The following is a 27,728-nucleotide window of genomic DNA, read 5'->3' on the forward strand; positions in this document are numbered from 1 at the left end:
TGAATAAAATTACGTAGGAATGTGCATGTATAAACGTAAGACCGTAGGCGGCTTACCATTGCTCGAGTTGTAGTGATAATTCTTCTTTTTGTATTTAGGCCACCGCCGCTGCAGGGGAAGGCGCCGCTGGTGCGTAGCTCACGGCGGCGGCGGTAACAACGACTTGCAGCACTAATTGATTCTGACATTACTGTAGGAAAGTTGTGGGTCACGTTCCATGTAAAGTATTTCACACAACGGTTTAGATCTATTTATAGTGTGGATAGTGACGGGCTGGTGCGTGAAGGACCGCAGGGATGTGTTAGAAGAGAAACGGAAGGCCGACAAGGACGTGGTTGAAGAGAAATGAAAGAGCGGCGGGTCGGTGATGTGGCTGAAGAGAAACGGAAAAAGAGTGAAGAACGGACGCATATGTTTCCCTGCTCACTGTTTTAGTTTTAGAAGAAGAGATCCAGAAAACATGCAGTTATTTTCGGAGTGAGAACACTGCGATATCGCAAAAAGTAAAAATCTGTAGCAAGATAACTCATTAGTGTATTTATGAATCATCATCCTTATGTCAGAGAAAGAGTGGGTGACATCACACAGGAGACATTCTGTACAAAGTTCAGCATGTAAGGTACCCGCATCCTCACAGTCACGTGTACACAAAGCCGAGTGCAGTATTAGGGTGCTGGGCGCCATCACCAGCACAGTCACGTCGGGGAGGAGGATGCAGTGAGGGTCAACAAGGCGTGGGCTGAAGATTAACCTTTAGAGTCCTCACGAAGACCTCAGTGGACTTTGTAATTCTTCAGCACTTCTTTCTTTTCAAGGTTCATTCCCCGCTCGTCTGTATCCTTCTCTGCCCCCTCCCCTCTTCGGCTCCTTAAGCGCTTAGCCCGGCGCTGTGGCAGACAGGCGCTGGGCCCAGCAGATCCTGGAGGTCATTTCGGCTCCTCCGTGGATGCTTCACACCTCAGAGCGTATGCAAAAGTGTAAGTTTTTCAAAGACTCTCGTGTCCATCCGAGAGGGTCTTCCAGGCTTCGGAGGGGAGGTGGCTCAGCTTCCTTCGACACAGGCGGCGCAGGGGTTATTTTCGGGGCCTGAGGGAGAAGGATGTGCCCTTTTCCAGGCTGCTCAAATGACCAACCTGGAGTCCATATCAGTCCCATTGAATCGGCCAATAGCCAAGTGTACAGACCGAAAAATGGACTTTGCACTTCTCAATCGCAGCCGACTCAGAGGAGCCTCAATTTTCGTACCATTTCGTCCCTCTTCATATTGCCCGACTCCCGTGGACGGTCCGCCTCTCTACTTACGTCGCCGCGTCTCGCACCGACCGTCGCTCAAGATCACCGCCGCCGCATAATTCCCTGGATGCACCGCCCGGAGCCGCACTGCAGGATAAACATTACCTGTATCGGGTCGGAACGGCTTATAAATTCGCCCACTACCACACAACCGGCCGTCCTAATCCCCGTCCGGAGTGACCACACGCCCAGAGGCTTTCGCTCATCTCCGTCACTTCCTCCGCCGTCGGGACAAACGATGTATTTCCAAAACGGTTTAAGCGCTGCCGGTGATACAGAGACGAAGGTATTGTATTGAGCATTTCACGGAGAACTGCATTACATCTATAGACCTTCTTTAGCTTCTTTATGCTTCTTGTATCCATTTTTATCCTCTCCCTTCTTGTGCCTCCTCCCCGGCGCCCCTCCTCTTGTCCCACTCTTTTCATCCCATTCTTTGTCTTCTTTGTCTCCCCCTCGGCCTCCTCGCACAATGGCGGCCGGGAGTGTTTAGTTTAAGGCGTAATGGACTCGATGCCTCCCTCAACAGATATCGAGCCCCACAGGAAGGACACGTCGCCTAGTTCCAACGGGTTCCCGCGATGCCTCAAGAAACTACGGCTGGGAGATCAAATTGAATAAAAAAAGAAGAGTAAACTAACATGTACTTAACTTTTCTTTTGCTTCCTCAGGTTATGCGCACAAGTTCTTTTTATATTTATTTAGCGAATTCGCTTTTTTTTCACTCATCCGGGTACCCTTAATTCCTTCCCCTGTGACGTATGTATGTCGTTAGTGCATTTCTTAGTCTATTAGAATAAAATCAGCCTTAGTATTAATAGTTTTAGTATTAGTATAAGTAGTAGTAGTAGTAGAAGTAGAAGTAGTAGTAGTAGTAGTAGTAGTAGTAGTAGTAGTAGTAGTAGTAGTATCAGTAATAGTAGCAGAAGAAGTAGTATTGGTGTTAGTATTCGTATAGTGTCAATATTATTAGTAGTAGTAAAAATATCTGTTTCACTGATACTCCAAACCTAATTTTAAACAATTCCTTAATATAAATCCTCGACATATTTATGATCCCGCCAAAAGTTCTCTCGCTTCTTTCTTTCTTTACATCTCCTTCTCTTTCTACACAAACATTCAACTTTTATATGGCACCGCTGTCAGCCACTGTACCCTCTATATTACTATAAACCAGAGCTTTCATCCGTTTTTCGGCGATGCAGTGGACAGAGTGGAGCCGCGTCTCTTGCTTGGTCACTGGGCTCCGGGCACCTGAGAACCGCTTCTGGACTGTCTTTGTCACGTACACAATGGCCAAACGTCTTGGACAAAACGATTGGTCAAAGTCGGGCGTGGAAAATTCTTTCTTCTCTCAACCTTTCTCTCCTCCTTTTCCTCGTCTTCTTCCTCGTCCTCCCCCTCCTTCTCCTCCTCCTCCTCTTTCTCCTCCTCCTCCTCCTTCTCCTTTTCATCCTCCTCCTTACACTTCCTTGTCCCAATATTTCCCATTGTAGAAATGATAAGTAGTAAATACTATGCCAGGAAACCTAAACAGCTTTGCTCATTGTCGTTATTCTTCCTTTTACCTTGGTGACAATGATAGTTTTTGTTTTCCTACCCTTCCTTCTCCCATTTCCACATCTTAAGTACCAAAACCATGATCACAGGCGACAGAAGCAAAGGTTTCAACACCAGAAACTTTGCATCAGGGGAGACATATGTTTGGATAGCAGAGAAAGTCGAGGGAACAGGAGACGTGGGAACTGGAGTCACAGCAACCAGAACCACGTGAGTAGAGGCAGCCGATGCAGGAAGGGCGGTTTTTAGGGCCTAAGAAGCCGGTATAAGAGTATAGGTGGACAGAAAGGGGAGCATGTACGGAGCTAGGACCTAGACTGTTGACGGGAGAGCATGGAGACACAGAAAGGGGGTTGACAGGAAGCATGGGCATGGAGGGAGCTGGGAGTGGGTCACTGAGAGCCAGAAAGAGGGAACATGGGGTGTGGAGGGAGCTGAGGCACGTATAGGTAACCAAGGAGGGATATAAGGAGCCAGAGAGATGGGAACAGGGTCGTAGCGGGAGCCATTAAAAGGAGGGCGTGGGGGACCAGGAAGGGAGGTGAGGGCGTTGGGGGTCCCGGGGGGCGGCGCGGTAAACAGGCGAGCCGTGGACAAAGCAGGACGGCCATCAATACCGCAATGATGAATGGAAATCCAATAAAATGAAGCGGACAACTCCATCTCAATAGCGGGTATCGGAAAATCCTCAGTGTGAACGCGGCTCCGGCCTCAATAATGTATTACACAATAGACGGTAGAATGCGCGGGTTAATACTAACATTTCACGAGCACAAAGTAACAGTAAATATCTCACAGTGTGGACGCCATTCTTCCCTAACTCAGCCCACAAAAGGACACTTACTCGAGTGGCAACCGGACCGACCCGTCTTTGTGGCCAGGTGTTCAGAGGGGACTATAAGGGGCACGCACTCGCTATGTCTTACACCTGGGATCGATGTGTGTCTGTGTGTCTGTGTCTGTTCTCATTCAGCCTGCCTTCCCTCCCTCGCTCACTGGGGTCGATGTGTGTCCGTGTCTGTTTCTGTGTCTTTGTCTGTTTTCTGTCATCCTGCATCATTTTACTCCCCTCCTCACAATGTCTTACACTTGGGGTCGATGTGTGTATTTCTCTTTGCCTGTCTGTCATTTATCAGGCTTTCCTTCCCTTCTCTGTCTCATTTTCTTCCTTCACCTCTTGGTTCTTCAGTTTTGATATTAATATTTTTCATCTCCACCTCTCTTATTACTTTTCTTTTTTTTCCAGCAAAGGAGTCAGTTCAAGGGCATAAAAGGAAGGAAACAAATATGAAAAAAAGCCCGCTACTCACTGCTCCTAAAAGAGTTAAAGGAGTGGCCGAAAGATAGGTCAATTTCGGGAGGAGAGGTGTCCTGATACCATCCTCTGCTTATCATTATTATACAATTATATATTTTTCTTTCCTTCTACTTATTCCATCCTATTTTTTTTCTCTGTGGTCTTACCTTAACCTTCCTAAACACTTTCCTTCAGCTTTACCTTCACCAAGAATGCTAACCACGTATCTTGGAACCAATTTTATCTCTCCATTTAGAACACATGAACATAAAATGACGTTAAGGCTCACAAAACAAGCTTCTCTACCCCCTCTATCCTCTCCCCCCCTCCCCCCCCACCCACACACACATTCGCTTCTTCTGTGGCCGTAAGTAGCACCGTCATCAGCTCAGCCCCCCTCTATCCCCCATCCTCCCCCCCCCCCACACACACACATGCACACACACACGTAATGTATTCCCAGCTTACTAATGCTTCTCCTCGGACAAAGCATTTCATCAGTTCTTTCCTTCCCTTAGTGCCACGCTAATACACGAATACGTATCGCGGTCGTCCGGTATCGAGACAGTGAAAGCGGGCAATGACGTTAAGCAAGGGAGTTTTATCGCCGTGCCTGAGCTGAAGTGGGTTGAGGAGGTGAATGAGATTGTCTTGTCTTTGTTTTGTTGTTCGAGGGATGGAGGGCGAGGGAATGGTTATATTTTGTTTTGGAGTGGTTATAGGAGAAGGAGGTTAGGGATAAGGAAAAAGAGAAGGAGCAGGACAAGGAAGTAAAAAGGATGATGATGATGATGAGAGAGTTGACAAGGAGTGAAAAAAATCCTTAAACACTGTTGCCAAAACATGCATTCATATATATGGAAACACACATACACACACAAATAGACTAAATAAAAATAAAATAAATATAGTAAATGAATAAATATAAAAAATAAAGACATAAACGGATAAACAGACAGACATACAGATAGACAGACAGACAGACGGACAGACAGTTGTGACCAGGTGAGCGAGACAGGTGAATAATTAAGGAGGTGACGCTCTTGAATGGTCTTACCTGTCAGAAGAATGATACACACGCACCTAAAGCTTGCAATCATCACCACCACCACCTCAATCATCACCACTTTATCACCACCACCATTGCTACTACAACTGCCACCCGTAATAACACCACTACTGCGTCTGTCATCACCACCACCTCCACCATGCCATAGTGTTCATCACCACCACCTCTATCACCACTAATGTTATCATCGCCACCACTGTCACCACCACTACAATCACCATCACTACCATCATCACCATTACTATAGCCAACACCATTTCTGTTACATCACCATCGCCTATATATCACCCCTTTTACATCACCAGTGCCACCATTAAATCACCTCTGTCACCATTACCACCATCACCAATGACAGCCACCACCACCAAATCATCACCCTCACCTGAACACCATTATTGCTATCGTCCATCACCATCATCACCACCATCACCACCATCAACAACGAAAAAGACAACGACGACTACAACAATAACAATAAGAATGCCATTATCAGCGCGCGCACGATCAATGAGGATGTAGAGGAACACCTGATATATATACAGATGCTGTTACCAAAGCTTTAAAAACCCTATTGTGAATGTGGTGTGCAAGACTCGACAACCTTCCACAATATCGTTAATACACTTGTTACCCGTGAATGTTCTGTAACCTGAATTTTGTTGTTGTCAATAGTAAACTGTCCGTGTACATAGAATCCCTTGCCTAACATCTCTGCTCCCCTTTCCCACCTGCATGCCTGTCCCGTCCCCCCACACGTCTGTCGCAGCGCCTCGGGGCCTCGCATAACCAGAGGGAGGCTCCTCGCCGCCATAGCGCCGAGGAACCGGGAAATCGGTAACAAATAGCTATATGGCCAGCCAATCTTGTACTTAACAGTGTTTGTCTGTGCCGCAGCGTACATACACAACATTCCTGACGCACTGCCGGCACGCCGCCACACAGCGCGCCCCGGCTAATCCCTGGGAACTGGACAAGTTCACTTCATTCCTACACAAATCGTTGGTACATTTGAGGGCGGACTCTCATAAACTGGTCAGCGTCGAGTCGGACGACCCACCTCCGGCAGAGGATTAAGACGACAAATTTATTGCCTCAAAGAGAATGGCCGGGCACGGGGCATTATTTGCGAGACTCCCCCCCACCTTACAGCCCCGGTAACCCGCGGCAACACACAACACTGCCTCACGGGGAGATGGAGAGTGCAGGAATGTCTCGCCCTACTCGTGCTGACAATAATATATATATATATATATATATATATATATATATATATATATATATATATATATATATATATATATATATATATATATATATATATATATATATATATATATATATATATATATATATATATATATATATATATATATATATATATATATATATATATATATAAATATATATATATATATATATATATGACATTATCATTATATATATAAATTGTCAATCTCTTGATAATTACATTACCTAAAATATCTTTTTAATTACCTTCAATTACTAGGGTTCTCACCATCATATCACAGACAAAACGTCCCATCACACCACACGCCTCGAGCCACTGGTTGCGTTTCCTGCTTCAAAGTGTCTCCGGCCGCCGCGCCGCCGTGTTTCCCAGGCCCACACGTCCTCGCGCCCCTCGCCGGCAGGACACACCTGAGGCGGCAGCGTCACCTCGCCAAGGATTTCACTTCCGACTTCCATTAACCTTCCCGTCGCCCTCGCCGTAGCGGGAGCCAAAGGAGCCCCTCTGGAGGCGCCTTGGCTGCCTATCTCAGCCATCTCACGTCACATCACAGGCCCCGCCCGGGAGCAGCATAATGGCTGGCCGGGAAGACAAACTAGTCAGGCGGCCAGGTACCCGCGTCCCTTACTTAACATGGAGGGGCGGCGGGCGTCTGTACGAGCGGTGCCGCTATCTGATGCTGGCTGCCCCCACTCCCAATACCCCACTCATATACACCAACCTGAGCCTGTTGCATACCCGCACCCGCACCCATACCCACACCCACACCCGCATCCACAAACGCACCCACCAAGCTGAAAATGCTGCACACTCCACACCCACACCTACAGCGACAATCACTTCCACACATGTTTCGCTGCTGCTACTAAACACCCAAAACATGACCCAAACCCACACCACCCTAACTTGCTACTGCTGACGCTGTTGCTTCACACCCACACCCATACAGGTCAGTCTCACGCTTCTGCTGTGCCTGCTGTCTTGAATGTGTTGCTCTGCCGTGAAATATTTGCTTATCGAGAACAACACCAAAAAAGAAATGCATAACGAATACACCACACCCGGACAGCCGATCGATGAAATAATTAATAAAGACAACATAACGCAGGTAAACATACAGACTGATTAAAGTGTTTGTTAATAAATTGCACGGGACTGGAGATACAATGTTGCAATCCTCGTATTTATGATTCATTAGTGAAGTGTTTTTCTTAGTGTGCGATGCAATAAGATTTAACCGCTCTGAAATCAGCTGAGCCATACAACAGATATAATAACACACGCTCTCTTTGTTATTTCCAGTAGCGTAACGACAGGTAAGACATTATACCAGTCACGTAATCGAGTATTTATCCACCTTGTCTAGTCTTGCATGAATTGACTACACAAACTTAGGTGGTGAAAAGATTCTCTCCACTAACTATATAAATTTTCATGGGTACTTTTATTCTACACTTTATCTATACCAACAAAAATAATTAAGATAGTTACCTTTCTGTTGTCGAGCGAAGCAGGAGAGAGGAAGGATGAATGAAAAGAAAAATGAGAAAAAAAAAACGGGTGATAGGAGGAACTGGAGGAGCAAAGAAAGGATACCTATAAGAGGAGGGATGAAATAAGATAGGTAAGCGAGGATGAGAGGAAAGAAAGCGGGCAGGAAGAGGGACACAAAAGAGGGGACGAGGGAAATAGGTAAGTGACGAGGAAGGGGTGTGAGAATGAAGGGTTATTGGAGGGAGAGTGTGTGGGGAGAGACGATTTATGAAGATAGGGAAGGGGTAAGGTAAACTGGGAAAGATGGAGTGACGAGAGAAAATGGGACAGTAGAGACACGGCTGGAAAAGGGAAGGTAATGAAAGGGAGAATGGGAGGATTTAAAAGGAAAACATGGGAGGGAAAAAGGAATCAGAGGAAGGGAAATCTAGATGAAAGGATGAAAGAAGAGGCACGCAGGAGGAAGGGAAGGGAAAGAAACGTAGGAGAAAGAAAATAGGAAAGGAGGAGCTTGTGAGGGAAAGGGAGTAGAATTAAAGGGCACATTATTTAAACAGTAAAAAGGAGACGAAACTCGGAAGGAAAATGGGAAAAAAAGAAAATCGCAGGAGTTTAAAGGAAAAGCAAAGGGAAAGGAAAACACACTTACGGAAGAAAATGCGAGATGAAAGTGGAAAGAAACGGGTTGTTGAAGAGGAAGGATGGGCATTAATGGAAGAGATAAGGGGAGGAGGCGAAGTGAAGTGTGGGTAGAGGAAGGGAACACGGAGGAAAGGGAAGGAGGATAAGAAATGGAACAGAGGGGAAGGGAACTAGAATAAAAGGAAGAAATGTAGAAAAGACGAAATGCCATAAGAGGGAGGGAGGAAAAAGTAATAGAGAAAATAAATAGAGGATGAAGAGAGTTTAGAGGGATGGAGTTACGAGAGACAAGAGGAATGGAAGAGGTTAGAGGAAATGCAGATAAAGGAGGGACACGGAAGGAAGACAAGAAAAGAAAAAGAGGAATAGAAAGGAGTAAAACTAAAATAAGAGAAGTTAATGTAGAAAAAAGACAGAATGGCATAAGGAAAGGAAGAGGTTAGAGGAAGTGAACTTAAAGGAAAAGGAAGATAAGGAGAAAGAAAAAAATAAAGATGAAAGGAAAACTAAGATAAAAATAAGGAAATGTAGAAAACAATGAATGACAAGAGGAAGAGAAAAAGCTAAATGAAGTGAAAATAAAGGGAAGGTAAGCAAACAAGAAGGAATGAGAGAGAAATAGAGAGAAGGAAAACTAAGATAAAAGATAAAAAGAATGTAGAGGAAGGGAAGAAGTTGGAGGAAGTGAAGATAAGGGTAGGGAAGAGAAGGGCAGGGAAGGGAAGGAAAGGGAAGGGAGGGGAAGAGAAGGGAAGGGAAAAGAAGGGAAGGGAAGGGAAGGGAAAGGAAAGGAAGGGAAGGGAAGGGAAGGGAAGGGAAGGGAAGGGAAGGGCAGGGAAGGGAAGGGAAGAGAAGGGAAGGGAAGGGAAGGGAAGGGAAGGGCAGGGAAGGGCAGGGAAGGGAAGGGAAGGGAAAGGGAGGGCCAGGAAGTGCAGGGAAGGTCAGGGAAGGGAAGAGAAGGGAAGGGAATGAAAGGGAAGAGTAGGGCAGGGAAGGGAAGGGCAGGGAAGGGAAGAGAAGGTCAGGGAAGAGAAGGGAAGGGAAGGGAAGGGCAGGGAAGGGAAGGGAAGAGAAGGGCAGGGAAGGGAAGGGAAAGGAAGGGAAGAGAAGGGCAGGGAAGGGAAAGGAAAGGAAGGGAAGAGAAGGGCAGGGAAGGGAAGGGAAGGGAAGGGAAGGGAAGGGAAAGGAAGGGAAGAGAAAGGAAGGGACGGGAAAGGAAGAGAAAGGAAGGGAAGGGAAGGGCAGGGAAGGCAAGGGAAGGGAAAGGAAGTGAAGAGAAGAGAAAGGCAGGGACGGGAAAGGAAGAGAAAAGAAGGGAAGGGAAGGGCAGGGAAGGCAAGGGAAGGGAAGGGAAGGGAAGGGAAGGGCAGGAAAGAGAGGGCTGGACGGAGACAAAAGGGCGAGGCAGGGGCGAGGGCTTACGGCGTGGATCACCAACCTGAAACACAAAGGCCGTGATTGAGGGTGGGCGGATTATGGACCTCGGCAATTTGTCTTCCTGAAAACAACCTCCTCGTCTGACTATTTTATGTGAGTCTTCTGCGTGCATGATGACGATGATGATGATGAGGAGGAGGATGTGTGTGTGGATGAGGAGGTGTATGGTGTATGTGGTGTGTGTGTGGTGTGTGATAATGAAGCAACTAATTTATCAAGCTTATCAGTAAAGTAATGTTCTGGTGGCATAAGTCTTAATCAACAACTTTGAATAATGTAGAGATAATTTTTTTAATGTACAGAATGAAGTATCAGTGGACATAAGCAATCAAAATGTACAACACACACACACACACACACACACACACACACACACACACACACACACACACACACACACAACAAGGGACAACTAAGCACACACAAACACATGCACACAAACACTAACAAACACACACTCTTTCTCTTTATTTTTCTTTCTTTCTTTCTTCCATTCATTCATCATTCATTCATTCATTATCTCTTATTTTAATTCTTTTTTTCCCCTTTACTTTCTTCTTCTATCTCTCTCCCTCCCTCTCTTCCATCCTTACTAAACTAATATTTCTCCACACACAATCGCCTTCCTTGCATAAATAACTAGCTCGCAGTGTTGGCCCCGAAACAGACAGATAAAGGCCCATTAATCTGTATGGAAGGAGGGACGTTTGCAGCCGTGTGAGTGGCTCGAAGTGTCCCTCCTCCTCTGAATGGCCGTGACCTGAAGGCTATCATTTTCTCACCTTCCCTTTGACCGGATTAAGAAAGGTGCTAAAGTCGGCGACAAGGAAAGGACGGGACCCCAACCTCGCTACAGTGGACGCCTCGCCAGGAATCCCGTTTATCGTGCAAAGAAAGTCATATTTTGCGTGTTTCTTCCGCTCTTTGGTTACTGTGTTGCTCCCTCCGTCTCCTCAGTCTTATAATGCGCTCCCAATCGTTTCCGTCGCCCCAGAGCTGAGCGTTGTGTCTCCTCGTGTCTGTGGGAGGGCCGGGGGATGCTAGGTCATTACTGATGGATGGGCAAGCCGCTGGTCACTACTGGGAGTGTCGGGTCAGGTCAGGAGAGGTCAGGGCACATGGGCTTGGCTTATGGGAAGGCTGAGAGTGGCCAGCGCGACGACCAGTGACCAACAAATTGACCTCAAACAATATACAAGAGGTGTTTAGGCGGTCATTGTGGAGGCCGATCAGCTGGCTCCCATTTCCGCCACCCTTGTGCTTAATGCTAATACGAGAGAATGGCCGAGACGGGGCTGGAAATACTACCCTTGTGTTCTGTTCTCTCGTGACGCAGTCTGGAGCCCGTGTACAAATCCCTGTGTTGTGCTGGACCGTCCCGTCGCTGCCCTTGCATGGCCTCGAATGTCTGATGCGGTATAAACTATGATTCTGATGTAGCCCAGTGATGTTTTTTTACTTTCTGGGATTGCATTTGTTATATATTTATAACTTCTGTCCGGCTTTCAAGAATAATGACAGGCTAGATCAACTTTTTTTTATATACTTTTAAGCAATGAATGAACATGCAAGAACAAACGACCGGACCCCCTACACACACACACACACACACACACACACACACACACACACACACACACACACACACACACACACACACACACACACACACACACACACACACACACACACACACACAGACACACACACACACACACATGAACACTAACTATTAATGTCTGGCACTACTCCAAGGTGCTTAACCAGACATGCAGCGAACACCAGATGATAACTTAACTCCCCGGACGGTGTGACTTGCACGTCTTGAACGACATCGCCCAGAAACATAATGGTGATGGGGATGGTAATGATGAAAACGATAACACTAATGATAATAATAATAATAATGATAATAATAATAATAATAATAATAATAATAATAATAATAATAATAATAATAATAATAATAATAATAATAATAATAATAATAATAATAATAATAATAATAATAATTAGTAATAATAATAAAATATTAATAGTAATAATAATGTAACAATAACAACAGTATCAACAACAGTAACAACAACAACACTACATATTAATAGTGATAACATAAATCAAGTAAGTTTGACAACACCTCTGAGAATACAATCAAAATGAACAGAAAATAAATACTTACATAAATCATACGCAATACAATATTTAACTAGCTTTTTTTTGCATGTGTGATGGACAAGGTGAGGGAGGGAGCCAGGTGAACTAGCCTTACATAACCTGCAATTAGTTTACCTTTAATACAAGTTGTAACACCTGGCTTATTCGTTTATCACGTAAAAAAAAAGAAGTTGCTAAGTAATAAACTAGTCCAGAATAAAAACTAAATTTTCCAGACGTCTTATTTGAAATTCGGTAACTAATTCCTTTTAATATACAATAAGGAATGACATTAAAGTGTTGAAGAGGAGGCAGAGGAGGCAGCAGAAGAGGAAGAGGAGAAAAAGAAGGAATAGGAGGAGGAGGAGGTGAAGGCGTAGGAGTTGGAGGAGGAGGAGAGGGTAGAGGGGGTAAAAGTAATTCATGAGAAATTCACAGGTGGTGCAGAAACGCCCACACACTCACACACACTTCGGCCAATCTTCTCTTTCTTATCAGGCCTTGAGAGAGAGACAGAGAGAGGAGAGAGAGCTCGGCCGCGCGCCACCGTTCCCCCGTGATCTGTCTTCTTATCGGTCCTTGCTATCGCTTCCTCAGGGCCGAGGCGAGATAACAGGCTATCTCAAGATCGAGTGAAATTATCGACTAGTTATTACCTGAGGAGTTATTATCAGTAACACACGGGACGATACGATGCCGCCCACCGCCACCACCACCACTGTCGCCATCACCACCATCATGCATCGTCATCATGCACCTCCACGCCTGCCATCGAGCGTCTTCGCCCCACCATCAACACCACCAGTACAGTGCCTTCAGTCTCAATGGTAACACTACAATCACTGCTCCTCCCCTCGTCCATATACAGCGCTGTGTTTGTCACCACCACCAAGAACAAAGTCATCACCCAGACTCCTCACTGCTGCCAACGCAACCGTACCCAACATAAAACCACTCTCTCAGCAGTAGTGTTTAATTTCAACCTCTTCCTTACTGGGAGATGCCATGCAGTTACCATCAAGTAAACAAGCAACTGCCGCTTCAAACTGTTTTCTGCCTTTGTTGTACTTCACATACTTTACTCCCAATTACATTTTTTTTCTAGTAACACTTGCACCATACTAGTACTGGCGTTATATTTAACAATATGTTGGCTGTAGCCATTAAAAAAAAGATGGCTCTCTGACAGCTTGTAGGAGACAGGGTTTGGCTGACTGATTTTGTTGGAGCTGAGACCTTGTAATATGGGCTTTAGTCTTTTGTCTCGTAAGGCCCCCCCCGAAAAAAAGAAAAAAAGAAAGAAAAGTAAGTAAATAAACTAATAGTCTACATAACAATCACTGAGCATGAGATGGTCCGGTACAGGTATTCAGAGTAACAATATGCTCATCAACTTGCACTCAAAACAATACAAGGAAGAAACAAACTCGCTCCAATGGGCGTGTCGCCTTCGATCATTACTCCGCTAATTTACTACACGTGCTTATTCTTCACACCTTCCCGTCAAGTAGGTGTTTGGGGAGGTTTGCTTAATTTTTTTTCCGAGATTTAACCGCCAAACGGAGAGACAAGCACATATAGTATATTTTACAAAGCCTGTAAGCCCGACGCACGGACAAAACAGCTCAATGAAGGAACCGAGAAACAAACTAATCAGCCCCTTTATGCTTAACTTAATGAATGATTATCCTTTCATTAACACTCCCCGGGACGACTTCAAGTGGTTAATCTTCACACCTTGCTGCCAGGTAGAGGTGCAGAGATGACAGCTACAAATCATGGAGGATTTTACCACAAGGCCGATTATGCCTAACAAGCATCTTCCAGCTGTGATTTGATGCTCTTGATATAGACAACTACGGTGAACGCATACTGAGTCACATTGCCTACATAAACTTTGTCACAAAAACAATACAGCAGGAGATAAATAAACCCATTAGCGTCGATGTGTTTGAATGGGTGATTAATATTTAATTGTCGTTCCTCTAAATGACTTCACGTGGTTAATCTTCACACCTTCCTGTCAAGAAGGTGTGTAGGAAAGATTTGCTGCAATTTATACTGGATCTAGACGCTAATTCTTTTTTAACAAGCATATAAGCATCTTTCAGCTGTGTATTGATGCTCTTAAAGACGACCACGCTGATGGGACAAGATAAGCTTGGAGGCTGGGCGGTGGGTGGGTGGCGGGGGCGAGGGAGGCGCGGCAGACAGCTTGGCGCCCTCACCCTCACCACCAGCATACCTCGGAGGCTTCCAGCCCCACTTCACGCCTCCACAGGCCCACCCTCGCCTAATTTCCATACAACCAAACCTTCCTTTGAGTTTTGTTGATATGCTTGAGTTTTTGGTGTGCGTCAGTTTCATTTACAACAAATGATGAGAGTAAATGAGAAAATTTTCACATATAAAGGTTTGTCTTTCCCAGAATATTAAGAAAATTACCAAAAACAAATATTTAGATGTGTGTGTGTGTGTGTGTGTGTGTGTGTGTGTGTGTGTGTGTGTGTGTGTGTGTGTGTGTGTATGTGTGTGTGTGTGTGTGTGTGTGTGTATATATATATATATATATATATATATATATATATATATATATATATATATATATATATATATATATATATATATATATATATATATATATATATATATATATATATATATATATATATATATATATATGGTCCAGTACAGGTTTTCAGAGTAACAATATGCTCATCAACTTGCACTCAAAACAATACAAGGAAGAAACAAACTCGCTCCAATGGGCGTGTCGCCTTCCATCATTACTCCCCTAATTTACTACACGTGCTTATTCTTCACACCTTCCCGTCAAGTAGGTGTTTGGGGAGGTTTGCTTAATTTTTTTCCGAGATTTAACCGCCAAACGGAGAGACAGGCACAAATAGTTTATTTAACAAAGCCTGTCAGCCCGACGCACGGACAAAACAGCTCAATGAAGGAACCGAGAAACATTGATAGATAGACAGACAGACAGACGGACAGACACATACATACATACATACACACATACATACATACATACATACATATACATACATATAGATAGATAAAGGTTGATGACGGCCTATTTATAAGACTGCTGAGGGTCTGCGGGGGCTGAAGGGCTGAAGGGCGGCCACGGGCAGTGATGGCCAGCGCCTGGGGTGCCTTCAAGGGGCAGCGGGAGCCTGCAGGTGTTCTCCCGGGGGATGCGACCCTAGACCCCACCGCCTGGCCTAACCTGGGAGGACGTGGGCCATTCACTCTCATTAGCACTTCCAACACCTCGCCCACTAGAGATCCACTTAATACGGCTTTTTGTGAGGTGTCGGAGAGAAGGGGTGGAGAGATTGGGTGATAAAAAAAAATCTTTCCTCTCCCCTTCCCTCTCCACCCACACTCACTCACACACACTCCCTTTCATTTCCTCTTTCCCCACACCCACATCCATACACACCATCACCCCTTACACACCCATATTCGTACTATTCACCCACCCACACCAAATCCTCCTCCCCTTCCCCCCCCAGCACACACACTCACCCCCATCCACCCCACCACACACACGCACGCACACCAGTTCAGCGCGCGAGGGACAAGAAGCATCCATCCAACATCTCGTGATTATCCTTGGAATAAGCGTCTTACAGCCAATCTGATTCCCTTCACAGGATGGAAATTTTTCTCAGCCTTCCTTCCCGACACTGACTCGCGAGGTGCTGACGCCAAACCCAACTTTACCGCCGCGTCAAAGGCTCGTTTCGGGAGGGGTAGTGGAGGGGGGTGAGAGAGGGGGAGGTTTGGGGAATGGGAGGTTCGGGGGACGGGGAAGGTTTTGGGGCTGAGGGTGTTTGTAGCTTCTCTCTCTGTACCTTTATCTTTCTTTATCTCTGTTTCTGGCCTTAAAGTGTGCTCTCTTACGTGTGTCTCTTTACCCCTCTCCCCCATCTCTCTTTTTCCTTCTCTCCTATCTATTGAAATGTGTCCTCTTCGTCTCCTCTTTATCTTTCTTCTTTCTTTCCCTTTTCTTTTCTCTCACACTTCTTTTCCTCTCTTTGTCTTTTTCTATTTTATCCATATCTATCTATTTTTGTGTCTGTTGCCCTGAAAAGTTTCCTCCGCTTGGCATCCCTTAATTTTCGTCCCGTTAGCGCACCCTGTTTCACCCCTTGGTATCTTCTGTTTAACCTTTTTAACCTTCACTCGTCCCCTCATGCTTTTCTTTTCCCTTTAACTCTCTATCTACATATCTCCCTCGAATTCTGTGACTTTGAAGTGCATTCCTATCAACCTCTTCATCCTTCATCCCATTTATCTTAGCTTGTCGACCTCCCTCGCCCCCACTCCCATACCTATACTCATCCTCGTCAGTCTTATTCCTGCTAAACTTCAAGGCAATGGCTCTTTGTCCCAGCTTATTCACGTAAGGCTTGTGTCGATCACTGCCCTCCTCCCCACCATGCATCGCCTGCCATATCCGTCCTACACTTGTTCGCATTCATCATTTCCTCACATCTATTTTTTCTTGTCTGCTTTTCCAGCTATCTCCAGTTCTCCGCGACTATATTTTCATTTCCATATTTGTAATTTTCTATTCCCCCATTATAGCAGTGCGCTTCACAGACCCAAACACAAAAAGTGTAAAATAAAGTAGAGTTTATAGTCCGGCCGTATATAAGTGTGCATGTATAGTGTTTCCTTTGTCACTAAGGATAAAACACAACTTTTAAGATAAGCTGCTCACTACGGCAAACAAATACTGTAGATGAGTACACAGTGCCAGGTAATGACGATCGTAAGTACACAGGACGACGACGATGACAAGAGAGGTTGTTAGCTGGCCAGTGCGAGTATTTACGTAAATCCAAAGAAGTAACAGATGAGAGGTCATAGACTCGGAAGAGGAAGGAGCAGGAGCAGGATGAGCGGGCGGTGCAGACAGACGAACACACAGACTGATAGATAGACAGACAGACAAATAGACGGGCAGGACAACGAGACAAGTAACAATAATTCCCCTGAAACATTTACTCTCCAACGAATTTAAGAAGAATTAATGATTGTTGATACTCTTAAGCCTCCTCCGGCAGGCATCCAGGCGGACCCTACGCGCGCAAGGGAAACATATTGAAGGCGTCGCTGGAACCGCCACATGTGATAAATCTCGGAGCGGCGGAAGGGTTAACTTGGCCCCTCCGCCGCCCCGCCACAGAGACGAAAATCCCGCGGCGGCGTCGAGCGAACTAAGCAGCTTCTGACTCTAATGATACGATATGCAGCACGTATGTTGTTAAGCATCTTTCAAACTCACTTGTATTCCCGCTAAAATCTTCAATACAGATGAAGATTTTCGCGCAGTAAGGCATTAAAAAACGCCGCCCCGCGCAGGGAATCGCCCCTATGCCGCGGCGCCGTACCGGTCCTTCTCGCCTGCCGCAGGAGGTGTATACGGGCAAACATCCTATTATAAATCCCGCCGAGTGAAACGATTATCAAAACTTTGTGGGTAGAGATTTTTTCTTCAAGTTTTCGATAGTTTCATTCTCCAGACAAACGGTCCTGTGGCAGTGTCTCCCTCGATACAGAGACAAACGGGAACTACGCGGCGTGGTGTGCGTGTGCATGGAGGCGTCAGTGGGCAGTGGGCGTGGGTGCGGGAGGCTGTAGCGGCAGCGGAGACGGGGCGGGCGGGCGGGCGAGCCGAGCCAGCCAGCCAAGCAGCGGCAAGCGATGCGCGGGGGGAGAGCGAACACTGTTTGTAAGAATCTGTCGCCGAGAAGGCCCGAGTGAGTGCCAAGTGTGTGCACAACTTCCCCCGCCTAATGCTAATGCTCGGGCACAACACTGGCAAGATGCAGGGGAAAAGTTTCCTCTTAGTGATTTGAATTGCTCGCGTTTCTAATAGGAAAGTAAAAGTTATAGATGCAACTTTTTGAAATGGGGAATTTTTGGCGAGGAGGAGAGAGGCGGAGTAATCATGGGACTGACGAGTTGCTTATTCACCATTATGGCAGCCCTTCGGCAGCCCCTCAGAGGGTGAATGGCGTGTTTACCGTACAGACAGACTGGCAGACAGACACAGACAGAGACAGACAGGATACTTGCTTATTCACCATTAAAGGAGGACTTCAGTCCTTCAGTGAATGAATGTCATATCTCTCTTAGACAAAGATAGATAGACAGACAAGTAGATAAAAAGACGGACACACATACAAGAAAAGAAACAGACAATAACAAACGTACACACACACGCACAAAAAAAAACATACACACACAAACACAAGCACACATTTAAATTACTCCATAAAACAAAAAACAAACAAACAAAAAAAAAAACAAGGACAATATGTAGATGCCTAGACACACAAAATAAACTTTCTCTACATTTTCCTTCAAACCTCAACAACAACTTGACCTACGACTACTTCTACTTCTCAGTGACCTGCTCATATGCAACACACACGGGTGAGTTATGCAAACCCTCCTTCCCTGTTCCTGTGACTACAACGACCATGAAGAAACACAACTACCACTCGTTTTCTTCACCTCCTGACACTGGGTAAAGAAGCTACGTAGTGCAGTCTCGGTGTGGCCGCTGAGGGAGGCACACAACCCATTAGGAGGAGGAAGAGTGATGAGAGGGGCGGGGAGGAAAAGGAGCAGTGACGGAGTGGAAGAGTGGAAGAGTGAGTGGAAGAGAGAGAGAGAGAGAGAGAGAGAGAGAGAGAGAGAGAGAGAGAGAGAGAGAGAGAGAGAGAGAGAGAGAGAGAGAGAGAGAGAGAGAGAGAGAGAGAGAGAGAGAGAGAGAGAGAGAGAGAGAGAGAGAGAGAGAGAGAGAGAGAGAGAGAGAGAGAGAGAGAGAGAGAGAGAGAGAGAGAGAGAGAGAGAGAGAGAGAGAGAGAGAGAGAGAGAGAGAGAGAGAGAGAGAGAGAGAGAGAGAGAGAGAGAGAGAGAGAGAGAGAGAGAGAGAGAGAGAGAGAGAGAGAGAGAGAGAGAGAGAGAGAGAGAGAGAGAGAGAGAGAGAGAGAGAGAGAGAGAGAGAGAGAGAGAGAGAGAGAGAGAGAGAGAGAGAGAGAGAGAGAGAGAGAGAGAGAGAGAGAGAGAGAGAGAGAGAGAGAGAGAGAGAGAGAGAGAGAGAGAGAGAGAGAGAGAGAGAGAGAGAGAGAGAGAGAGAGAGAGAGAGAGAGAGAGAGAGAGAGAGAGAGAGAGAGAGAGAGAGAGAGAGAGAGAGAGAGAGAGAGAGAGAGAGAGAGAGAGGACCCATAAGAGAAAAGAGAAAGATGATAAAAAAAAACCACGCACGGAAGACCTTTGAAAAATAATTAATTAAGACAATGAAGGACTGCAGCTCAATATTAAGCACAAAAATAATGCAACACGAGAAGGATGACATTCAGACGGTAACGATTAGACGACTTTGGTGTTTTCTGCTTCAATAAATGCAAAAAAGATTGAAGGAAAGAAAGAGAAAAATACTGGAGAAGGAAAATAATAAAAAAACAGCATATTATATCACCTAAGCATAAGAGCATCATTACAATCACTCGAGAATGGTGTTTGAATAGAGTAAGTGCTAATGAAGTAATAAAAGTAGTAGTAGTAGTAGTAGTAGTAGTAGTAGTAGTAGCAGCAGTAGTAGTAGTAGTAGTAGTAGTAGTAGTAGTAGTAGTAGCAGCAGGGTAAGTCGAAGCTGCCATTCTTGTCACGGCTAACAGATGAGTCCGCTTCCCACACTAAGTCCACAGAGGAATCCATGAAAGGTTCCAACTCTTCATATGTGACACTGAAGCCCTTTTGTGTCCTTTGATCGTCTCGTCGAAACGTATCGCCGTCATCCGTCGGCTTCACTTCTCCCGCCACTCCCTCGCTCTCTCAGCCGCCCTCGCATCTACCCCGCAGCGCCGTGCCCACCCTCAGGTATCTTACCGTCATCTTCAGATATTGTATTATAGGTTGTCGGCTTTCTAGTAATGCCCCAAAAGAAAATTATGCGGCTGCGGGGGAGTGTGTAGAAGCATTGGTCGAGGGGTCGAACACGTAAGTGAGAGGCTGCGCATACTAAGGGTAATATTATCTTAGGTGGCCAAAAATAAGTCAAAATTTTGGTTAGAAAAAAAAGTCGCAGGAAAAAAGTCACAATTTTGGATAGTAAAAGAAAGTCAGGTAGTCAAACAAAAATATTCAAGTCATATGCAGTCGCCAGACTGAAAGTTGAAGAATTTATTATTCCACCCTTCGCATATGTTGTTGTACGAGCATTGTTGTTCATGGTGGCGTCATGCACTTTCCATAGGTGAGAGGCAAACATAGGTGGATTATGACGCATTCTCAGACGCATCAGAGCATCACTGGACGTGACAACTTGCTGCTGCATCAGTCGAAAGGAGCCTCTAACATAAGTACAATCAAAGTTTGTACATGAGCAACTCCTCGGCTTCAGGTGGGTCTTGCGGAATGACAGTTTTAAAGTATGCCTCGTATACCTCTAGGGGCAAAAAAAAATTGAGCATCAATCATGCCACAAAAGAAACGAAACTCAGCAAAGGTATTATACTGTGTTTCTAGACACAATTCCTGGATCTTACGCCAAGTGGACTGCGTAAGATGATGGAAACAACCTTTGCTCTCTACGTCGCGGCCAAACACTGCAAGAACACTGCTCAGTAGCTACACCAACTTCAAAGTCAGTCACCACGGTTTGCACATTCATAGAACAGTTTAGGTCTGCACACTCACCAACTATAGCCTGAAAGAGTTCTTCGTAGGTAGTACGAGTCTTGTTTGGAAGATGAGTCTATACACTGGACTGGAGTAATTGCTGTTTTACCGAAAGGCACACTGATGACACAAATCTGTTTGAAAATATTTGGAGCTATAACAAAGTTGCCATTCATATATAAAGTGAAAACAGTGCTAACATTGCCCGGTTTCTTTTTTTTCCTGTGACTTTTTTGCCTGTGACTTTTTTTCTGGGACTTTTTTACTTGTGACTTTTTTACCTGGATTCTATTCTTAAACATTTCGGTGCCCAAGCTCACATATTTTGACTAGCCTTTCATAGGAGTTTGGGGCATTTTCAGGTACAGTTATATGACCTTGGTGGTAATGTGACCCTTCTTCTGTACCTTGAACCTAAATAAACATTCGTCAGATCCGGACTGAGCTCCGTTTTGGCCTTTGGAAAAAGTTGATTTGAGAAGCGGAAGCGTTTGAGAATACCAACCTAAGACTGCCTGCCTCGTCTAGTTATCTCCACTCCGGTCCGCCCCGCCCGCCGGCCCGCCCCGCAGTGCCTAAAATATCATGCCTACACACTTTCTCCCGTTTTATTGTCAGTTGTATAAGGAAGAGAACAGAAAGGTCTTATAAACTTGAATGAGTCAAAGCCCTTAACAGTATCATAAAACCGAGGACAAAAAATACGACGAACACGAATCCTGACATTTAGTACAAACACGCAAAGAATCACGACGGATAACAAAATGACAATTCTACAAGACTGGAGCTCATATTAGAAGCTCTCCTTTTCTTCGCATTCCTTCGAAATCAATTCCAACGATATCAGTGAATCAGACTCCGTTCCTAATGACTTTTCTATATATGAACAAATTTTACGAATCAATGGCTACATCTAACATAATATATATGATGCACATTGTAATAATATGCACAGTAATTATGCCAGTAATCTGTATTTTCTTTATAGGAGTAGTGATTAGCGGGCTTTTTTAACTTATTTATGCCTTATTTATTTATTTTATTTATTTATTTATTTTACTTATTTATTTTAATTTATTTGTGCCATTTAGCTGCTTCCTTTACTGTACAAAAAATGCGAGTGAAGTGTGTGGAATCTAACGAGGGCGAGGAACAGTTTACAAGTTACCGTTGATTTCTTAGTTGGCAATAATTGACACCTCTGAAAGATGCTTGTGAACTCCTGGACATCCCAAGTGATCTGTCGCAGTACATATTCCATCCTGTTAAGGGAGTATCAGGTTAATGTCCGCTGATAAATATATAAAGGTTGTGTATAACTCGACCCAACCCTTTCATGTTCCGTAAATGTGATCCGGCACGCACGCCCACACGATGGAAAGGGTGGGGGGGGGGGGGTCTGTTTGCCCCTCGGTGAAGTTGGTTTCGAATGACCACTATTACTCTTATCATTATTATTATTATTATTATTATTATTATTATTATTATTATTATTATTATTATTATTATTATTATTGCTCTTACTATTGTTACTGTTATTGTTATCATTCATATTAATAATTTCTTTTACAATATCACTATTCTCATTCTCACATGATTTGTTATTGACTCTGTGTGTGTGTGTGTGTGTGTGTGTGTGTGTGTGTGTGTGTGTGTGTGTGTGTGTGTGTGTGTGTGTGTGTGTGCTGCAATCCTGCCCAAAAAATAAACACAATGATAATGCCTGGTTTTACTTTTTTTTCGCTCACCGTCACGCCGCTGTCCCGCATTGTCCGCTGATGGAGTGTTTTGTTTCAGGCTCCATTTGAACATTGTGTGTGTTTGTGTGTGCGTGCTTTTTACAGATCCACTGAACCGCTTTCACTTTATTTTCATGTATGTGTGTGTGTGTGCCTGTGTGTCTGTGTGTGCGTGTGTGTGTGTGTGTGTGTGTGTGTGTGACTGAATGAATGCGTTTATTTGCTGTGTTTGCATATAAAGTGTGTGTGTGTGAGTGTGTGTGTGTATGTGTGTGTGTGTGTGTGTGTGTGTGTGTGTGTGTGTGTGTGTGTGTGTGTGTGTGTGTGTGTGTGTGTGTGTGTGTGTGTGTGTGTGTGTGTGTGTGTGTGTGTTTAAGGATGAACGGACAGGATGATACAGCAGGTGATCTATCAACCAGAACCACACCTACTGTCCGCCCTCACCACACCCACCACACCCACCACACCACATCTCCACACCTCTTCCCACCAAATCACGAAACTTCCACCCTAAAGACACATTCACAAGTAGACCCGAGAACGATTATAAAGCTGAATAACAATAAAAAAACACCTTAACATCATAACGCATTGAGTCTCGCGTCCGTAATGAGTGCATGCGGCTGGCGTGTTCCCGGGTGACAGTCAAGCAACAACGCGCTCCGGCCGAGGGTAACAAAGGGCCTGTCACAGTGGTATGTTGGGAATTTCGGGGCGGCGGTGACGTGGTATAGAGAGGATGGTGGTAGTGGCTGGTGGGTGGAGGGGGGATAGGGGTGGATGGTGAGGGTTGTGGTGGTGGTGGTGGTGGTGGTAGTGTAGGAGGGTGACAACAACAGGTGTTTTTGACGTGTCTTTAATGTAACCGTGGGAGACAATTGTGACAGGCTACCGCTGCTACCTTCACTAATGCTGTTAAGGCTGCTACTGCTACTACTGCTGCTATTGCTTTTGCTCCTCCTACTCGTCCTGCACCTCTTCCTGCTGCTGCCACTTCTGCCATTGCCAATATTGATGCTGCTGCAGGTCCGTCTGTATATTTTTATTTATTATTATTGTCATTTGTTTTTTTTATTTTAAATTCCGACACAATTAGACATTCACCACTTCAAATTATATATCTCGTATTGATTAGTGGTTAGTGGTGGTGTTGGCTGAGGGTCTTTGAGTCACACCGGCTTCATAATAAATTAGACTGTATTGTAGTAGAGAGGTGGCAAGCGCCGAGACGACAAAGCAGATCGAATGAGAACTATACATAGGCCTGATACCCTAGCCAAAGAATCTGTTGTTATATATATGGCTGTCTATTGAATGAGGTGACTGAAGAACGAGCTGAGTAGAAGTCTGTATTGTTTGTTTGTTGTTTTGCCTCTTAGAAATATTGTATGAACTTATTTTTGAGGGTAAATAATAATAATCTGATGTGGCATCCATATGTACACCAACACAAATTCCACAGCAGCAGGATCAGAAGACTCCTGCTTCACCACACTGCAGCGCTAGTTAGCCACGCAGTTTCGCCAGCCTCTCCCGCCACGTCAGGAGCAGCTTGCGAACACCTGAAGAAGGTATCGGCGAGGATCAGCAGCTGCTCGGGAGGTGATGGGACAGGTAATCGGTGCTCTCTGTTGCTTTTGTTCGGGCGGCGAGGTACACACGGGCACAGGGCAGCAGCTGTGTTATGCTAATGTGTGTGTGTGTGTGTGTGTGTGTGTGTGTGTGTGTGTGTGTGTGTGTGTGTGTGTGTGTGTTGTGGGTATATGACATGAGTGACAGTAGAAATAATGTTAATGTTAATAAGAGTAATAAAAACAATAATAAAAAAAACTTATTTCCCTCCACTTTCTTCCTTCCTCCTCCACTTATCTCCCTCTCTCTTCCTCATTATCTCCGGTTGCGCCCTGAACACACACACACACACACACACACACACACACACACACACACACACACACACACACACACACACACACAAACACACCGGAAGTCTCCTCACCCTATGCTTGTCGGAATAAATGTTTTGCTTCCGGTGAATGGGAGTGGACAAAGACACGGGCCAACAAACAGACCCCCCCCCCCCCTTCTCTCTCTCTCTCTCTCTCTCTCTCTCTCACGGTAAATCCCCCCGTTATCCCTTCTGACCCATCTGTTTTTCCTCTGCCTTCCTCTGTCCTGATCATACCCTGTTTACCGATGCCTTGTCTCCCTGAAGTGCTCCCTATCTCCACCCTGCCGGCCCCTTCCCTTCCCCTGTTTCTACCTTTACCTTCCCTCCTTGAGTCCGTCCCCTCCCCTGTATGTTTTTTTTCCGCTACTATCTTTTTTTTTTTCCTTGCCTCGTCTCTCCCTGCCATAAGCTCTACCCTGTTCCTCCCTGCCTGATCCCTGTCTACCATATCTCTACCTTTTCTCCTTTCTTACTTTTAAATATACTCAATCACTGCCTTGTCTTCTCTGCCCCATGTCCCCACCCTTTCTCTGTCTTTCACGTCCCCTGTCTATCCTTCCCTATCTCTCTTTCTCTCTCCTACCGCCCCTGTTCCTCCCTTCCCGCCCCTGCCAAAGCCTCCCGTAGCAGCAGCAGCAGTGGCAGGGTCGTCGGGAGGAGGCGCCACCCAGCTACATAAAATCCGGCCCAGTTATCAGTAAGCCATCGCCTTAATCCAATCACCGCCTGCCATTGAGTTATACCTCCAAGCATGCCGATCAGGGGACACTGGGCGCGGGGAAGACAGTGCTAAGGTGTGCGGGTGCGTAGAGGCGACGGGGATGGGTGTATCGGAGGGAGTTTTGGGTCTTAGTGGTATTGGCTGAGGTGACGGTTTCGTGGGATCAGGGAAGAGCCAGTTGGAATCTCGAGGTGTGAGGGAGGATAGTGAGATTTAAGGGGAGGCGACAGAGGCGAAATTTCCCTGAAGTGATGCGGCTGAATGACTCTTGACGACGGGAAGTGTTATTGGGATTATGCCGCGCGCTCCGAGGACTCGCTGAGAGACTGGGGTTCGGAGATTTCTTTGGGGCGCCTTTGTGACGGATAATGGAACTTGTATTGGGTGTGTGAACGCCGGGGACGCATCACTACCGACGGTGGGACGAGGCAGCGGCGGCCGATGTTGTCTGTCTGTTGTTCGTCGCTGAATAAATAGTAAATGTTGAGGCAGCTCCTCGCCCTGACGGCCCGGCGGACAAACGCCCCTAAAAAGTGACAGCTGATTGTTGTAACTAACTTTAGGGGACTCGTGGTGGTGGTGGTGGTGGTGGTAAGGGGAGTCAGGGTTAAGGGGAGGGGAGGTAGGGAGGAGGACAGGTGTAAGTAGGAGTGATACGATGTGGAGGGGATGGGGGAGGGTAAGTAAAGTAAGGGGCGTGCAAAGCAGAGAGCTGTTGTGAGTCTGGATAAAAAGTACAAGATATATATTTTTTTGCATAATATAGTTTGTGTTTAGTGTGTGTGTGTGTGTGTGTGTGTGTGTGTGTGTGTGTGTGTGTGTGTGTGTGTGTGTGTGTGTGTGTGTGTGTGTATACTTTCTGCTTTATGAGAAGTTTATTTACGATACTGTGGCACTTAAGCGAACAATAAAAAGAATGTGTTTGCATATATACAAAACATTTCTAAACCGACTTGCCTGCACAGTGCAATTGCCTCGTCTTTTTTTCCTTTCTATTTGTGTGCACTGTGCGATTATCACGGTGCGCCGGCATATGACCACAGATGTTGCGCCGACTAAACGAAACTTTCCAACTTATTTCACGGTGCGTGCGGGACTGGATGCTTCTGCTGAACGGGTCAATAGGCAGCTGGTAAGAAGAAAATCGTTATTATAAACAGGAGCTGGGTCTTACGTGGAAGGGTCGTCTGGTCCCACAATGACATGACAAAATATAGAAAAAAAAACATGAATCAATAACACATTAGGAGTCTATTGATATTTAATAAGATGAAGTTATATTATTCTGATTTATGTTACAATTCGTTAGCAAAGTCCTTGAATGTTATGTTTAATGGAAATATTTGCGTATAGGCGGTGGATTAGCACAAACACACACACACACACTACAGAAACACGAACACATACACGTTTAGAAAAAAAATCTATGATAAACTCGGGGGAAAAAACTATTGGACGGGATACGAATTTGACTCAATGCATGAAGCCGCAAACAAACAGAAACAAGAGAAGATCGAAGGAAGAGCCACCACCAGTCAGCACACGGCAAAAGTCGCTACATCCCCGGGGCCTCGGAGTTCGCAGGTGGGTGGGTGTTCCTTGCCTCGCCAGCGTCGTGGGGAGGTGTAGCGAGGCGGCGAGGCCCACCCAGCCCTCCTCGGCCCTTGAAGCGGCCCACAACACTATTATCTCTCCTCGAGTCCCACTTCAGGCGAGCGTGGCGACCCTTCAGAGGCGTGTGAAGGGCATGAGGTCAGCAGTCACAAGGTGCGAGGCGGTATGTGGGGAGGATAGGTAGAGGGCGGAGGAGTGTGGGAGTAGAGGGGGACTTGCGTGTAGGCTAGAGGTGTGTGTGGCGGGTGCAAGCGTGTGGGAGAAAGAGGGAGAGGGAGAGGAAAGCTTAAGTATTCGTGGGTGTGTTACGGGATACATGGGAGGGGTGAGATTATACCTGTAGTGATGTGTCGGGTAAATCGGCGTTACGCTAAAAATACCGCCCGCGCCACCAGTAGGATGGGGCCGACTACCCGTACTCATGCCTCTCAAAATAGCCTCCTACCGTTGAAAAGAATGGTGAACAGCGGAACCAGAGGAAAAGCATAAAAATAAACAAAGGTGAACAGGGTGAAAAGAGGATGAAAAAGGTAAACAGGAAGGATAGTGAATAAAAAAGAAAATGAACAAAGGGGTAAGGGATGATAAGGTCGACAGGGGATGATATGGATAAAAATGCCTCTCAAAACAGCCTACTATTGAAAAGTGAACAGTAGAACCAGAGGCAAACAAGAACAAGGACATGGATGAACAGGGGAGACAGAGGATGTAAAAAAAAAAAGTGAACAGGTCTGAAGTTTTAAAAAAAATGTGAACAAGGCGGTAGAGAAAAAAAAAGTCGACGGAA

The sequence above is a fragment of the Eriocheir sinensis genome, chromosome 15, assembly GCF_024679095.1.
Source record: "Eriocheir sinensis breed Jianghai 21 chromosome 15, ASM2467909v1, whole genome shotgun sequence".
In the NCBI taxonomy this organism is placed as follows: Eukaryota; Metazoa; Arthropoda; class Malacostraca; order Decapoda; family Varunidae; genus Eriocheir; species Eriocheir sinensis.